Here is a 19,087-nt window from a genome sequence, read left to right on the forward strand (position 1 = left end):
ACGGACCACAATTGGCTGCCACACTGCAAGCGATTTGGTATCAGCTGCTTCCAGTGGAGTATCAGGAATTGTAGACCCACTTCCACGGCAACTCACTGTAATTCGCAGAGCCAGAGGAGGCCCCACACGATATTGGGTGCCTATCCCACGACATTTGCCGCGTCGGTGTACTTGGTACTTCTCTTATTTTGCATCTGGACAAGAAGTTATTTGGCGTGATCAAGACAAACGGGATACTCTGCATATTGCATCAACTATCTCAATTTTATTCTTCCCGTTCGCGAATTTAATTCTTCATTACTATCAACCGAGCGAGGTGGCGCAGTGGTTAGCACACTGGACTCGCATTCGGGAGGACGACGGTTCAATCCCGTCTCCAGCCATCCTGATTTAGGTTTTCCGTGATTTCCCTAAATCGTTTCAGGCAAATGCCGGGATGGTTCCTTTGAAAGGGCACGGCCGATTTCCTTCCCAATCCTTCCCTAACCCGAGCTTGCGCTCCGTCTCTAATGACCTCGTTGTCGACGGGACGTTAAACACTAACAACCACCACCACCATTACTATCAGAAGGGAGGCTTAGAAAAAGGCTATGCACAGATATTTGTCAGAAGGAGCTGACTTGTGTGTTGTGACGACACAGGTGCTGATCAGTCACTATGTGGAAAATTCCGCCGAGTATATACAATGGGCTTAATGTGAACTATCAGGCGACGTCCAGCTGACGCTAAGATACAGCACGAATGTTTTTTCAGCTGCACCGCAGGCGCTTATTGTGACGGTGAAGTCAATGACCGACAACGACAAATGAATATGTCGTATCAGGCGCGTGTTGATCCTCCGCGACCCAAGCAGTTGCAGCTTTATTTAAATGTTAATGTGGCCGCCCACCGTGGTTTTCGTTGTTCAGTCGTTTCGCGTATGGCAGCGGTAGCCCATTGGAAAAAAACTGCAAATTGTATTAGTACTGACAAAAAAACCGAACAAGAGCGTGTAGGTATCGCGCTCTGAGGTTCTGTACAAACTTAATTACGTTTATGGACAGTTCATCTATAGGATTTTATGTGTGAGTTTGTATCAAAATATGTAACATAAATGGCAGTACCTTTGCTTGCATTGATTTAGAAGCTTAAATTTTTTACACCGTCAAGGACCGTAGATCTTAGTATTTGACATTAATTTCAACTTTGATGCATCAACCCGTTCCTGAGACAAAGAGGTCTTAACAGATGGACAAAAAGTGACAAAAATAAATTTTTATGTCATATAATAACATATTAAAAATTTTCGGGTTTTGTCTTTTGCTTTTACTGTGAAAGCCAGCCTCTTGGCAAATTTCATATTTCCAGGTCAACGGCAAGCACGCTATAGACTTTGATAAAGTTCTTTTTTTTTTTAATTTCTTCATTTTGGCTTTGGGTTACAAGGAACATACCGCCAACAACTGGTAAAAGTGCCAAAGAAACATAATCACAAAAAAACAGAATAGCACAAAACTACGAAGTTAGCATACAAACACACTCTTAAAGGAAAATGAAAGCACAATTAGACAAATATCAGACAACCGGCGACAATGATGACAATGACACGGGAGCAGAATTACAAACAGCAACATTATGACAAACATGCATCTATTCTTACAGAAAAAGACGAAACATGAAAGGGCTAACACCATTCACCATACAATAAGAACAAAAATAGCTGAAAAACAAAATTGCAAATAATATTATATAACGATGTGAGAAGTATGGCACACAGACAGACGTACTTCAAAGAAAAGAAAAGCTGAAATGACAAACACAATTCAGCCAACAGTATGTACAATAGTGCCAGTAGAACAGCGACACAAAATACAAAAGAGAGCAATAACGAAAATTTAATGTGGAAATAGAGGTCTATACGCAAATTAAATCCGGTTAAGGACCGGACTGATGTTATATGTAAATAAATACTTTGGCAGCTCATGAATTAAATTTGGATGCCGGTGACTTGCAAATTTGCAAATAGTCGGTGAGCAAGTTACATTTATCAAAACGGTGGAGTAAAACAAGAGCACTGGTCGGGAGGAGGCAAAATCCAGCAAACAATTTCTTATACAAGTCTGATTGTGGAGTCATGTACTTGGAACATGTCAATATGATGTGGTTAAGATCCGCTACTGCCGTTGTGTCCTCATCGCAGTGTCCAATCTTCAACCGATATAGGTACACGGGATAACAGCCGTGTCGCAGTCGGTTTTGATGAGATAGTTTGCGAGTATCAAAATATGTGGCCCAAACGGCCGTATCTTTTGATTGCAATGGCTTAGAATTTAAAAAATTTTTACGCCGCCAAGGGACCGTTGACCTTCATTCCTTCACATGCCCCTTAGGAAATGGTGTATTAAAATACAGACAAACGGACAACAAAGTAATCCAATAAGGTTTTTACCAACTAATACGGAATCCTAAACAAACAGTGGCACCCCCCTCCCCCCCCCCCCCCCCCCGACCCCTTCCCCGGAAGTGATGAATCTTTCGCACTCGTCTGTATTTTAATTTTTTTTATTATTTTTTTTCGGACGTTCGAGCTAGAGTACTTCAATAGCAGAAGAGACTAGCTGAGAAGGAAAGGCGCTGGAGAATTGCCACTGCAAACCAAACTGTGTTTGATCACTGGAGAACACGGTTAGTGGGAAGACAAGTATGAAGTTTGGAATGTGTGAGAGAGTCACTGCCTAATGGAAACCGTCAGGCGGGCCATGAAACGTGTGCGGATAGCGCAGCAGGTAAGAACAATGCTTACGAAAGGCGAGGCCTCTGGTTCGAGACCCAATGCGGCGCCGGCCGCGGTGGTCTTGCGGTTCTAGGCGCTGCACTCCGGAACCGCGGGACTGCTACGGTCGCAGGTTCGAATCCTGCATCGGGCATGGATGTGTGTGATGTCCTTAGGTTAGTTAGGTTTAAGTAGTTATAAGTTCTAGGGGACTGATGACCTAAGATGTTAAGTCCCATAGTGCTCAGAGCCATTTGAACCATTTGAACCCAGTGCGGCACACAGTTTTCATGAGGCAACAACTATCCAAAAAGCACGTACTGCGTTGCAGGTAAAAATTTCATTCTAAATATGAGCGCGCAAAAAACTACCAAACAGGTGGCACAGCTTACGAGCTGTGACGAGTAAGGAAGTTATTTGTATGTTGCCTACAGCACTTCGTACTTCCGGTCAGGTAGCATACGGCCTCCAACCGCGCCGACCTCCCGAGGCACCAAGTACGGACGTCAACTATCACCACCGCTTTCACTCCACATGAAACGATGCGCTTTCAAATTTTACGCTGTAAGGCTTCGTTGTCCGCAACTACGTTCCAAGCTGCCACGATACGCAAGCAACATAAACAAAAAAAAAAAAATGTTTCAAATGGCTATGAGCACTATGGGACTTAACATCTTAGGTCATCAGTCCCCTAGAACTTAGAACTACTTAAACCTAAGTAACCTAAGGACATCACACACATCCATCCCCGAGGCAGGATTCGAACCTGCGGCCGTAGCGGTCACGCGGCTCCAGCCTAGAACCGCACGGCCACACCGGCCGGCTACAGATTATGAGTATACCGTAATGGTATTGCGTACCGGTTTTGTGATGGAGACGTTGTTGCTGCTTCTAGAGAATACGATACACGATTTCCTAACTGCAGAGTACCAGATTCAGTAATGTTTACTCCTCTTTTCTCTAAACGGCGTGAGAGTTTTGCAGTGCCCGGCGGTGGTATTTCATCTGAACGTGCAAATGAACACAACAAGAAGAAACCGTAAGAAAAAGAACGTATATAGGTTAAGTAGGGAAAAATTACACATAAGAAAAACAACATACACAAGTTAAATGAGGAAAAAATAACCAAACAGCTAAAGAAATAATTCAAACACGATAAAAATAATAAAGCAACGAATTAGAAGACACTATTCAGGTAATAGAAAGTAGTCCTTCAACAAGCGCACGCAGAATTTCCACACCTATCTATGTCCCACATGGGACAGTATGGAGGATATTACGTAAGCCGGGCCTCTATGCTTGTCATCTGCAGCAGAATCAACACATTCGAGAAAGAAATAAAGGTAGACGAACTTTACCGTTGGCTAGTTTACAATCGTCGAGTAGTCTCATTAATTCTGTTTACTGACGAAGCCTCTTTCACTTGTGATGACACAGATTATTAAGAACGCTCCTCTGTAAACGTGTAGTGTAAATAACTAAATTAAGAAGTAAAACGGAAGTATACAAACCCGTATTAAAAGTTACAAGGTAAACCGATCTTACTTAGGAAAGTGTATGAAGACCTAGAAGAAATTGGAATTAACAAGCAAGAAATTGAAGACACAAAAAATATAGAAACAAAATAAAGAGTTTACAAGGATTCCAAGGAAAACAGTTCCAACGTAATGGGATGAAAAAAAAAAAGAGAAATGATCGTGCGGTATTGTTGGCCGAGATGTCCCATTCGGCTTCGACCGCCAAGTGCACTGGGCGAATTGCGGCCGATGATCAGGGTAACACAACACCCAGTGCACGAGCGGAGAAAATTTCCGACATGGCCGGAACTGAACCCGGGCCCGCTGGTGGGAGGCAAGCACGTTACCGCACGGCCACACCGGCCGGCAAAAAGTATCAAATGTCGAAAGTGACATCAGAAAAAGACGATTGAAGTTCTATTTGCACCTAGACAGATTACATGGAAGCAGACTAATTAAACGTCTACTGGACTATGTGACATCACTTAAAGCGTCTGTATCCTGGGTAACTGAAGTTAAGAAGGATTTGATAAAGGCAAAAATTTACCTAACAAACACATCAGACAGGGATACATTCAGAAGCAAATGGAAGTTCACCCCAGACACAGAACCAAAATTATACCGACCAAAGTGGACGGAAGAAAGAAAGACCTTTGGGGAGAAAACGAACAAATATTGGGAAAAAATGGTTCAAATGCCTCTGACCACTATGGGACTTAACATCTGTGTGGTCATCAGTCCCCTAGAACTTAGAACTACTTAAACCTAACTAACCTAAGGACATCACACACATCCATGACCGAGGCAGGATTCGAACCTGCGACCGTAGCGGTCACGCGGTTCCAGACTGAAGCGCCTAGAACCGCACGGCCACACAAGCCGGCTATTGGGAAAAGAAGAACGTTCAGAAAGACCAAAAATCGCTTGCTTATGGTGTTCCAGTGGGGACATTCGCTAATGATTAATGATCAATAATAATAATAGTAATATCCTTAACATATTCTGAAGTACAAACAAGATCCTTGAAGATAGGGTGACAGCAGTTGTGATACCCATTTCTAGAATGGCAACAGGACTGTATGTGGCAGTTATAGGACCATAAGGTTATTGCCATTAGCATATTAGATCTATGCTAAATACATTACAAAGCACTTCACTTCAAATAGTGGGTCTTTCTTTAGTAAAACTGTGGCTTTTGCAAAAGGTGTTCTTGTAGCGACTGTGTATTCACATTACAAGCGCTGATCCAGAATAGACGAGATTTCGACATAGACACCCACATTTTCTTTATGTGCCCACGAATTCGGTTCGCAGGCCGCACCCTGACACGAATGCCAAAGCGCTCAGTCTGGCTGGTACATTTCCCCCACCGCCACGCCACGCTGTCTGAGCGCGAGGAGGGGGAATAGGGGGAAACTGCGAATGCACCGCATTTAAATGGCAATGCAGTCGCACGTCATACGACATGATTTTATATTTCACATTTGCCGACCGGAGTGGCCGAGCGGTTCTAGGCGCTTCATCTACATCTACATCTACATCTACATCCATACTCCGCACGCTACCTGACGGTGTGTGGCGGAGGGTACCCTGAGTACCTCTATCGGTTCTCCCTTCTATTCCAGTCTCGTATTGTTAGTGGAAAGAAGGATTGCCGGTATGCTTCTGTGTGGGCCCTAATCTCTCTGATTTTATCCTCATGGTCGCTTCGGGAGATATACATAGGAGGGAGCAATATACTGCTTGACTCTTCGGTGAAGGTATGTTCTCGAAACTTTAACAAAAGCCCGTACCGAGCTACTGAGCGTCTCTCCTGCAGAGTCTTCCACTGGAGTTTATCTCTCAACTCCGTAACGCTTTCGCGATTACTAAATGAGCCTGTAACGAATCGCGCTGCTCTCCGTTGGATCTTCTCTATCTCTTCTATCAACCCTATCTGGTACGGATCCCACAGTGGGGAGCAGTATTCAAGCAGTGGGCGAACAAGTGTACTCTAACCTACTTCCTTTCTTTTCGGATTGCATTTCCTTATGATTCTTCCAACGACCTTAGTTCAGAACCTATCCTGTTCCCTAAGGAAAACAAACTCCTCTCAAATGACCAGGGCGGATTCTGGAAAAACACTCGTTTCAGAACACAGTTTGCTTTATTCGCACACAAAATTCTTGCAAACAGAAGATACAGGTGAACAGGTAAATTCCCTCCGTTCTAGCGTAAAGTACTGAGCGAGGTGGCACAGTGGCTAGCCCACGGGACTCGCATTCAAGAGGACGACGCTTCAATCCCGCGTCAGGCCATCCTGATTTAGGTTTTCCGTGATTTCCCTAAATCGCTACAGGCAAATGCTGGGACGGTTCCTTTCAACGGGCCATGGCCAACTTCCTTCCCCGTCCTTCCCTAATCTGATGAAACCGATGACCTCGCTGTCTGGTCTCCTTCCCTAGCCAGCCGGAGTGGCCGTGCGGTTCTAGGCGCTACAGTCTGGAGCCGAGCAACTGTTACGGTCGCAGGTTCGAGTCCTGCCTCGGGCATGGATGTGTGTGATGTCCTTGGGTTAGTTAGGTTTAATTAGTTCTAAGTTCTAGGCGACTGATGACCTCAGAAATTAAGTCGCATAGTGCTCAGAGCCATTTGCACCATTTTTCTCCTTCCCCAAACAAACCAATCCCAACCGGAGTTAAGTGCTGGCACACCAAGCGGGAACGTTACAGCAGAGATTGCTGTGAGACATCAGCCAATTGCACGCTGACCGACCCCACTCCAGGAGGACAACGCGACAGCAGCGCCGCCTACACGAAGAGGACATAAGCCCCGCGCCGCCTGCGGCCGTTCCTACCAGATCTACAGTAGCGTAAAGATCAGCAACCACTGCATTACGTCACTTGTATTGGAAACATTATGCTGAAAGGCATTGATTATACTGCATGTCGCCCTTTGCTTGCAACACATCCAAGTATTTCTCCAAGTTAAAGATTGTCATTTATTTTCTGTAATAAAATTCATTAATACGATTTGCTTGAACTGCTGTCGAGCGATCCGAGAAAGCAGGTTTCCTAGACATCCCATATTTGACAACTATGCAGAATACAACACCCTCGACCTAGATTTCTAAAAGGCCTTCGACGCTACCAGTATTCGCGTCGCTGGAAGAAGATCATTGACAACTGCTGTGGACTGGGCGCAGCAGCTTCGCGCATCTACAGCGACCAATCAAGTCTCACTATTTTGTTAACGTCTCTATAGCAACGCCTCAGCGTTGCCAGCTGTCTGGGATCAGCTTACGTCGACCCGACTATACATAGTCATACAGTGTATCTTCGCAAATATGTGATTAGCTCGAGGAATATTTTACATGTAGAACGTAGTGCGTTTCATTGGACGGTGAATGTTCCACATAAACGACTGTTGTAAACAGTGTTCCCCCAAGAAAGCGTAATATTGGTACTGTAATGTTGTAGGTATACATAAACGATTTTTCAGATAGGATCAACAGCATTGATGCTATAGAATATAGGAAACTGTTGTCACTGCACGATCATTACTATAACAATTTCAAGAAAGACTGGAGCAAAATGTGATGAACGGCTGTTCTCTTTAAACGTGGATAAATGGAAAATAATTCCCAATACAAAGAGAAAGAACATAGTAGTATATAATTACATGACTAATGCTGAACGTCTTGAGCACGTCACATGCTGTAACCATTTGGAGGTAACAGAAACGAAACAAAATTAAATTATCTAGTAAAATCAGTACTGAGGACGGCGAATGAAAGACTTTAGGCTTGTTGGAAGGATTCTAAAAAAATGAATGCACCTATAAAGGAAATGCCTCATATGACGCTAGTCCAGCAATTTTATATTATTGTTCAGTGTTCGCATTCCTCATCAAGTAGGCATGACAACACCCATCGAATGAATTCATGGGCGCGTTCCTCGGATCATAGCAGGTCGGTGTGTGTGAATTCCTAAGGGACCAAACTGCTGAGGTCATCGGTCTCTAGACTTACACACTACTTAAACTAACTTATGCTAAGAACAACACACACACACCCATGCCCGAGGGAGGACTCGAACCTCCGGCTCGAGGGGCCTCGCAATTATCGGGTAGCCGACATTAATGTCTAACAGAAATGCTCGGGAGAGCTTCTGAAAGACGGCAAAGTTTTCGCGGAACCCTTTTGGGTAAATTTAGAGAACCTTTATTCGAAGAAGATTTTGCGACTATTATGCCGTCACCATTATATAATTCACGCAACGATTGCGTGATTATAAGAAAGATTAAGGTGCATACAGATATTCATTTTTATCTTCGCTAAAAATACAAATGGGATAGAAAAGAGAATCGTACCACGCACCCTTCCTCATGCACTATACATACACGAGCACACGTTGGAGGCTGCGAGAGTATAAACTGTCCGAAACTGCCGTATTCAGGACGTACAGAGCTATATAGAGAAAATGTGATGCGGGCCCTAGAAGGTAAATCGTACGACAATTAAACCGCAAAAATATCATTTTGGAGCAGTTTTAGAATCAATAGCCGATAACGTAACATTAAAGATTTCGTTGTTCATTTGTATAAAATGTCGCTAAGAAATTTGTAATTTAATGAATTGATGAGACGTTAAAAAATTGAAAGCCTTAAAGTATTCAACAGGATGTACTAACATCATTATGTATAGATGTATTGGTAGTAATACAATTATGACAAAAAATATATATATTTTTAAAAAGTTGTTCTTTTTTTACTTTAGTGATATTTCCTGTTAAAACGCCCACAGTGATCGCGTGATCTTAATATGACGTCACGAGTCGGTAAGCTGTCTGTCACACGCCATAGATCTTAAAGACGTACTGGTGCGTCCCGGCTAGTATCTCGTTAAGGAATGAAATTATCTGAAAATGGTTCTCAAAAAATTCAAGAGCTCAAAAAACTGCCTGTGGCGACAGAAAGTTAAGGGTCCTGGTTTGGTTAACTGAGGTATGGAAAAATGCTTTCCGCTAAATGGAACTCACTTCGAACTACCAAATTCCGTTAACCACTCATTTAAAAGTCCTAAGCGACTTTACCAAATGAAGTGCATTGCTTCTGACCAGTCAGTACTCAAAATTTGACACCCGGGGTTTGAGAGATGTACACGGTATCAAATGGTTCAAATGGCTCTGAGCACTATGGGACTTAACATCTATGGTAATCAGTCTCCTAGAACTTTCTGGTGAACGTTCTGGTGACAAACAGACCCGAACTATTTGAAACAGTTTATGCAGAACACGGAATCTGCGATCATAAAGCGGTTACTGCATCGACGATTTCAGCCGTAAATAGAAATATTAAAAAAGGTAGGAAGATTTTCCTGTTTAGCAAAAGTGACAAAAAGCAGATTACAGAGTACCTGACGGTTCAACACAAAAGTTTTGTCTCAAGTACAGATAGTGTTGAGGATCAGTGGACAAAGTTCAAAACCATCGTACAATATGCGTTAGATGAGTATGAGCCAAGCAAGATCGTAAGAGATGGAAAAGAGCCACCGTGGTATAACAACCGAGATAGAAAACTGCTGTGGAAGCAAAGGGAACTTCACAGCAAACATAAACATAGCCAAAGCCTTGCAGACAAACAAAAATTACGCGAAGCGAAATGTAGTGTGTGGAGGGCTATGCGAGAGGCGTTCAGTGAATTCGAAAGTAAAGTTCTATGTACTGACTAGGCAGAAAATCCTAAGAAATTTTGGACTTATGTCAAAGCGGTAGGTGGATCAAAACAAAATGTCCAGACACTCTGTGACCAAAATGGTACTGAAACAGAGGATGACAGACTAAAGGCCGAAATACTAAATGTCTTTTTCCAAAGCTGTTTCACAGAGGAGAACTGTACTGTAGTTCCTTCTCTAGATTGTCGCAGAGATGACAAAATGGTAGATATCGAAATAGGCGACAGAGGGACAGAGAAACAATTAAAATCGCTCAAAAGAGGAAAGGCCGCTGGACCTGATGGGATACCAGTTTGATTTTACACAGAGTACGCGAAGGAACTTGCCCCCCTTCTTGCAGCGGTGTACCGTAGGTCTCTAGAAGAGCGACGCGTTCCAAAGGATTTGAAAAGGGCACAGGTCATCCCCGTTTTCAAGAAGGCACGTAGAACAGATGTGCAGAACTATAGACCTATATCTCTAACGTCGATCAGTTGTAGAATTTTGGAACACGTATCATGTTCGAGTATAATGACTTTTCTGGAGACTAGAAATCTACTCTGTAGGGATCAGCATGGGTTTCGAAAAGGACGGTCGTGTGAAACCCAGCTCGCCCTATTCGTCCACGTGACTAAGAGGGCCATAGACACGGGTTCACAGGTAGATGCCGTGTTTGTTGACTTCCGCAAGGCGTTTGACACAGTTCCCCACAGTCGTTTAATGAACAAAGTAAGAGCATATGGACTATCAGACCAATTGTGTGATTGGATTGAGGCGTTCCTAGATAAAAGAACGCAGCATGTCATTCTCAATGGAGAGAAGTCTTCCGAAGTAAGATTGATTTCAGGTGTGCCGCAGGGGAGTGTCATAGGACCGTTGCTATTCACAATATACATAAATAACCTGGTGGATGACATCGGAAGTTCACTGAGGCTTTTTGCAGATGATGCTGTGGTGTATCGAGAGGTTGCAACAATGGAAAATTGTACTGAAATGCAGGAGGATCTGCAACGAATTGACGCATGGTGCAGGAAATGGAAATTGAATCTCAATGTAGACAAGTGTAATGTGCTGCGAATACATAGAAAGATAGATCCCTTATCATTTAGCTACAAAATAGCAGGTCAACAACTGGAAGCAGTTAATTCCATAAATTATCTGGGAGTACGCATTAGGAGTGATTTGAAGTGGAATGATCATATAAAGTTGATCGTCGGTAAAGTAGATACCAGACTGAGAATCATTGGAAGAATCCTAAGGAAATGCAATCCGAAAACAAAGGAAGTAGGTTACAGTACGCTTGTTCGCCCACTGCTTGAATACTGCTCAGCAGTGTGGGATCCGTACCAGATAGGGTTGATAGAAGAGATAGAGAAGATCCAACGGAGAACAGCGCGCTTCGTTACAGGATCATTTAGTAATCGCGAAAGCGTTACGGAGATGATAGATAAACTCCAGTGGAAGACTCTGCAGGAGAGACGCTCAGTAGCTCGGTACGGGCTTTCGTTGAAGTTTCGAGAACATACCTTTAACGAAGAGTCAAGCAATATTTTGCTCCCTCCTACGTAGATGTACTTAAACCTAACTAACCTAAGGACATCACACAACACCCAGTCATCACGAGGCAGTTAAAATCCCTGATCGCGCCGGGAATCGAACCCGGAAAACCGGGCGTCGGAAGCGAGAACGCTACACGCTATCCTAAGAGTACTTTTCATCTACTGCGTGCCCTGTTACCATAGAAAGTGTGAGCGCATCAAGAGCGTCTGCTGCCATAGGCGCTACGGCCTGCTGCAAGCCTTTCAATTGGTCCCCACTACGGCGACTTGCGTGCTCTGAAACTTACACCACAAATCCTACCAGGGAGAGTGGACCTACGTGCCGCTCACGGCTAATCTTCACATCATTGATGAAGTGAAAGCCAAGTGATGGGCAGACATATAATTCCGTGGCCGAACGGGGTTCGATTCCATATCCTTTCGGATACCATCACACATATTTCCTCCCATTTTGCACTGCCAAGTTATATGGTGGGGCGTAGAGTACTCCTACATTCTTCAGATAATACAGATACCCTATTTGAAATTTTAGAAGTAGCTTCTGAACCACCTGTGATGCCTCTCAATCCTTGTATGGGTACTATACAAGAACATGACTGTACATACCTCACTCATGCATTAATGAACGTTTTCAAAATAGGAGCTAGATAACATTAGAAGCACTACACTGTTCAGCGACTTCAACATCCATTGCGTTGTTTCTTACACGTAATTCTGTCAGGAGTGAGAATCTACTGCAATAGAGTTACTGAATTGTCATTTCAGTTTATTGCATTAGACTTATGCAATAGAGAGTTGTGGACAGCTCATGTCTATGGTATGTTAACACCATCTGTCTTTCTCTTACTTACATTCTTCAGTGAAATATTCGTGGATAACAGTTTCAGGACAAATGCAAAACTTCTTGGCAGTATGTAAAGCTATCTAAAACAAAAATATTTACGGGCCATATAAAAATTAAAAGTTACTAAAGTGATTAATATGAAATAAGTAAGGCTGTCTTCAACCTAGAGCTCTGTTTGGACAGATTATGTTTGGAGATAGTATGTATGCTTTTCCTTCCTCCAAACTTCAGAACCGACTTACCCAGCCATTTATAGGAGATCTAATGCTTAATGTGGAATCTGAATCATGGTGCAAATTGGCATTCTTCACATCAACAAACCATTGCCGATGGCGGAGGTAGTGATCACTTGCAGAAAACAAAACTACTAACAACAGATTGAATCCTGAAAATGTAGTCTACCATTTATCGCAACATATTTCTCATATGATCTGCCATTAGCATACATCTTTTCAGGAGGAACTGCTGCAGTCAATCAATCATGAACAGCCAGGGAACAATAAATTAAAATCATTATACAACCACCTTCCTAACAACAATGGGCCACAGTTTTTACTCTGTGAACGAATTCTTCGCTAAATGTAGTGGAATTTTATAATTCAAAATCTCCAGTTATATTAACAAACTTTCTAAATTTTATGAAAGGTAATGATTCTCAATTTTATATGCTACGTAATCTGTTTTGATTATCTGCTATTTGAGCAGCACACACCAAGTCGAATATTGTGAAATACCTAAAATAGCAAATGTGACGATGTTTAGTTTGTGGGGCACTCAACTGCACGGTCATCAGCACACGTACAAATTCCCAGTTTTTACGCAGTCCAGTTTTTTTCACATTGCAATCTAGCCACTGTCACGAATGATGATGCGGAGGACAATGAGGAAATGATGAGAACAACACAAACACCCAGTCCCCAGGCAGAGAATATGCCCAAGCCAGTCGGGAATCGAACCCGGGAACCTGTGACCGAGAGGCAGCAACGCTAGCCACTAGATCACAAGCTGCGGACAGAATAGCAAATGTGTACAGTAAATTGTACTATTGGTGTCAAACATAAGTATGTCTAAATTTGTATTGTCTATGATAACTGTCTGTGTTAAACTGCATTAATTGTATAGGTGATAAATTGTATTAACAATGATGGAAATTCCTGGTTGGAGCAATACCTACATAAAATAAGGGAATGACAACCGCTCTCCTACAGGAGACCAATACATAACAAAAACAGCATTCAGCTTAGTTTTTAACCTCTTGTTCTTTTTCTAGCAAAAGTATGTCTGTGTAGTTGTGTGTGTGAATGTGTTCACTTTCACTGAGAAAAGGACAAGAACTCTAAAGCTAGTATGAATGCTGTTTCCTGTTGTGTGTCTCTGTCCTCCACACATTGGCCCACTGTACAATAGTTGTTGCCTTTCCCTTATTTTAAATTATATTGACATAGTCATATATGTTTATGGCCAAATTCTGTATTGTCCTCAGCAGTCACTTGTAATAAATTGTATTAATATTGGTGCATATGGTACCTGAAACATTTATCTATGTATTTTCTACTGAATTGCACTACATCTACATAATACAGGACCACAATAAATGGACACAAACTAGGAAAAATGTAAATACATAGCACACACTTTGAGAAAACCTAAGAAGACTTTACTATTTTTCATACTCTGATTTGTAAATGAAACTGAAAACGACTTTCTTTTAGGAGGCATGTCGTCTGTACATAAATGATTTCAGGGTATATTTAGTTTTGTTCACCTCAGTTGAATAAGTTAAACTCAGTGAGGCAGTGAGCTAAGAACAAAAAGCTCTGTGGTATGACTAACACAGTGTGAAACCTTCCCTCGTCGCACCTCATGAGATTATGAATCCTTTTGCAAGATCAGTGCTGAGTACACTCACTCTTCTTGAAACTTTTGTGACTTATTATTGCAACAATTGGTACTATTCCTATAACAATGCCTTGCAAAACAGAATTCCTGTACATTCTACTTCAAAAATTTCTTATTAAGGCTGTCAAATCTCACAGTCAGAAATATGTCACTTGAAATGCACATACAGCATCCAAAGATGAAACAAAATTAAATTAGTTACATTCTGATTAAATGGTTATGAACGGCTTAGTAAGCAGAGGTGGAAGCTCACAGATAACTGAGATTTTAGTTGAGAAGTTGCCGAGAGAGGGGAGAGAGAGAGAGAGAGAGAGAGAGAGAGAGAGAGAGAGAGAGAGAGAGAGAGAGAGAGAGAGAGATGCCTTGAAATGAATGGCATCAATAGGGGTTGAGTAACTAAAATCACAATGCCCTGAAATGATACCAGTGAAATTTTGTCACAATGTGATAATTACATCCAATACTTTACTAATGTAACTTCATATGCAACAAATGTTATTAAAGCACAGGTCTCATAAACATTTTGAGGAAGGAGGGGGGGGGGGGGGGGAGGTGGTAATTGAAACACTGCAACCTAGCCTATCTGAGAACCACCTTCAGAAAATACAGCACAAGAGCCAGTTGAACTGACACCTTTTACAGAAACGTGCAGTGCCTACATATGGCTTACCCTCAGAAAATGATTGCTTGTTTCACACCTTGTATGGAATTTGTATAGTGGGTTATTCACCAAATACAGGCGATCTTCCAAACACATTATACATAGGTAATAGATACTTTGTGCAAGGCAGTTATTACAAAAATACGCTTATTCTTCTTTGGCAATATAAGAACAAATGTGATTGGCCATCATCAACAAAGATTTTATGTGGGCATTTCGACTGTAATGATCACTTAACATCTTGTAGGTCCTGAATGCTTAACTTGAGCAACTTCAACAATACTTTCTGGATTCCAAACTAACAGAATTGCTGGACACAATACAGTCACTCTATGTAATAACCAACAGTCCTGTAATGGTGGAGCCCTGCAACGTCTCAGCATTAGTTTAAAGCTAATTTGTCAACATTCAATGATACTGAATACATCAAGCAGGACCCACAATGTGGTTTCACATGACTCAATGCTCCTTGACTTCTTTTGTCTACGATAAAGTCAACAGTGTGGTGCACATTTCTTAAAGTGCTAGTAAAAATAAACAGGTCAACGAAATCAATTATTCATTTCATGACACGAAACAGAACTCTGCTATACTTGCCACAGTTGTGTGGTCATTGCTACAATGGAGTCAGACATGCAGTGAAGCTTGTGAGCAATTGTTTTAAGATCTGTCAATTCAAATGTACCATCCATAACCTGTACTTAGTAATTATTCACTGTCTGAAACTTACTGGTGGATAATGAAGAGTTAAAAAGGAAATGTAAATTCCTCCTCTATGTGTGACCTACAATCCCTCAGATTTATTTTGTGATGCCTGAGACACACTGTATAGCCTCTCACAGAATTCCCATTAGTGTATTTTGTCCCATGCGGTCAACAGTCAGAAGATATGCTGGTACATGCCTGAGTTGGAATGAGTTATGTTCAGTCTACATTACCACTTATCACACGCCAGTGATAGCTGCACTGTCAGTTGAAATCTAGATCTGAAATGTAATAAAGAAAGACAGATGATATTATGGCTGATGCTGTCCTTTCTTTCCTAAATTACATCACGGTTGTAGGGGACATTCATTCCCATGTAAACAATTTGATATTTGCCAATGACAGTTTTTCTGTCAGAGATGACAAAGGACTGGTGTTACAGAATAGACAGTGTCTTAAAAACTGGTTACATATGAACACCAATAAAAACAAAACAAGTCAGTCACATTAAGTTGGATGTTGATGTGAAAATTAGATTTGGAAATTTGATAAGGTAAATAGAAGAACACAGTTTGCTATTTGGACTGCAAAGTAACAGACAGTAGCAGAATTAAAGGATATTTTTAATGCAGGCAGGCTTTAACAACAAATTTTTTTCTGAAAATCCAAAATATTTCAACATTCCTTATAGATATAAGTGTGCACAAGTATTTTGTGAAAGTATTTGTACAGAGTGTAGTATTGTATGGAAGTGAATCATGGATGATAAATAATACAGACAAAAGGAGAATAAAACATTCTGAAATATGGTGTCAGATGAATGTTCAACATTAGGCTAGTTGGTTATACTACTGAATCAAATCCTGGAGAAATGAGCAAAATGGTACAACTACACTGCTAGAAGAGAGAGGCTGATTGGACACCTGATGGATTAATCTTCTGGTGGAGGACAACAGCAACAAACTCTCTTTTTGTTTGTTACCCTCAGTACAGTCTCCAATAAGTTGGCCTTCCTTCCTATCTCTTGCAGTCCACTCTCTAAATAATATAAACTGTTAAAACATTCCACACATTTTATTAGCTATCTTTTCCCTGTATATTTACTCATTAATGCTCAAGAGCACGCAATGCAGGGATCGATTTAGCAACATTACATGTCTGAGAACAATAATTCAGTCACTGCATTGTTGATTGTGGTCTTCCCACTCCTAATAACACCAGTACCTGCTCCACCATTTTTTTTATGGTGTACATATTACTAAGAATTATCTGCTGAGAAGTATGTATCTTCTCTGCATTCCACATGACTAATTCACAACTAGGTCTGACATCCAACTTGCCAACCATGTATGTATTACAACTCATCCACAATGTTAGTAATTCAGTTCATGGGTCATCAATTTTTTTTTTTAAATTTTAACCGTAATGATTTGGATAGTGGCCACAAGCAAAGGATTTGTACACTCCTCACAGACCAGAACATCCTGAAATCAGCTACTAAGGACTTGCTTCAAAACAAGATACAACACAGAAATGGGAATGGAGCAGTTGAGTAAATGTGGAATACTAAGAATTTAGTTTAAACAAACAATAGCACTAATTTTACTCTACAATGCTGGCATTGCACTTGCAACTTTCAACAAAACTTTGAGCTGTGCATGTCTTAACTGAACAATAAGGAACTGTCATATTAAGTAATTAGCAGCATGTAGTATTAACTGTCCAGAATGTTTCAAAAAAGTGCACAAACTGCTTGAACCCGGCGAAGGTTTGAATCCTCCCTCGGGCATGGGTGTGTGTTTATCCTTAGGATAATTTAGGTTAAGTAGTGTGTAAGCTTAGGGACTGATGACCTTAGAAAACAGATTTATTTAGTTACTGCTGGTAATCTGGATTATTCTTCATAATGTGTGGTAATGGACAGTAAATATTATTGTACTAAGTACAGCAACAAGTTAATTTAAGGCTGTTTTACTGATTAAGCTCAGAAAGTTACAATTCAAATAATACTGGAAATGTGACGAGAGACGAAACAATATTTTCTTCGGCATTGGGTATGCTACGAAATCTTCAGTGACCATCTTTTATATGACATGAGTCCGCCTACTCACAGTAAGAACTAAAACATTTTTCAGAAATAACAGACAAAAAATCACCTCATTATTCTTAGAAGAAATGCTTTGTGTAGTTGAATGTCTCGGCTTCAGACTGCATTAAGGAATTAGGAATCAACTATTTAACAATCTCAGTGCAACTACTAAACAGAAACGTCTAACAGTTTAACATGTCAGCTAACAGATGACATTAGTCATTGTGAGAGTAATTTTACACACGTCACCTAGACATGAATAGAACTGAGTTCTGGAAAGTAGCACTTTGGGCCAGAGTCACAGACAAAGTTGAAAATTATGTACTGAAATTTTCAAACAATATATTGTCCCTTGCAACAGTTTACTTGACCACTTTCTGCATGTACAATAATTGGTACCCACATAGGAAGAGGGTATCAACACACATATCTCAAAATATAGAACATGCCTTTTGAAACATCAAAATCAATGTTTTTTTTTTTCAGGTTACTCAAAATGCAAAAGAACTAGAGATCATTTATATACCCATACATATGATGAGACCAGATTTCCTTTGTGTACTTTGGAAACATCTGGATTCCATAATCATGGGTAGTGTCAAAGGATGAAGGTAACTATTTTAATAAAATACAGCACAAACTGGCTTTTCCGCAAGTAAAATTAAAAGTGTACAACAACCTCCTCCTCCCTCCCCAAACTCTCAAAACTTTTAATGCCTTTTTTTAGTGTAAATTAGTCATACCAAGAAAACTAATGCAATGTTATCAATTTATTCTCCTTGCTTTGGTAGATGGTACTCAGTGATGATGCCACTAATTCTGGTAATAAAAATCATAAAATAAATTCCGTCTGATTGTAAATGGTTAAGAATGCTAGAGTCTAGTGAAAGAATCTGGACTATCCCAAACCTAGTTCAGAATATTAAAAATGTGCATGCCACAGCATAGCCTTCCTTCTAATTTAGATTGAATATCTGAGAAATACACTCATAAATTTTATTTCTGCTACAAGCTTACCAAAGAGAGAAGCTGTAGAATGGTGAAACACACTTATAAAATATATGTTAATGTTGTACCTTCTTTTTGTGAGTTTATACTGTTATTTACAAATTCCATGAGGGAGATGGCCATGTCAAAAAACAGTGGGCTACATGAAGTTCATGAACTAACATCACAAACTGTTCACCAATTTCCGGGGTGAACAGACACTGCAGGCTACTTTTGCAATATATACAAACAAATTATTTTGAGTAACGGTGATAAATCACAGGAATTACTTCTAATTTACTTCACAATATAATGAGAGAAACCACCTAAAATGAAAGGAAATTATTCTCTACAAGGTAGGTGTAATGGAACCCACATACAG

The sequence above is a fragment of the Schistocerca gregaria genome, chromosome X (assembly GCF_023897955.1).
Source record: "Schistocerca gregaria isolate iqSchGreg1 chromosome X, iqSchGreg1.2, whole genome shotgun sequence".
NCBI lineage: Eukaryota > Metazoa > Arthropoda > Insecta > Orthoptera > Acrididae > Schistocerca > Schistocerca gregaria.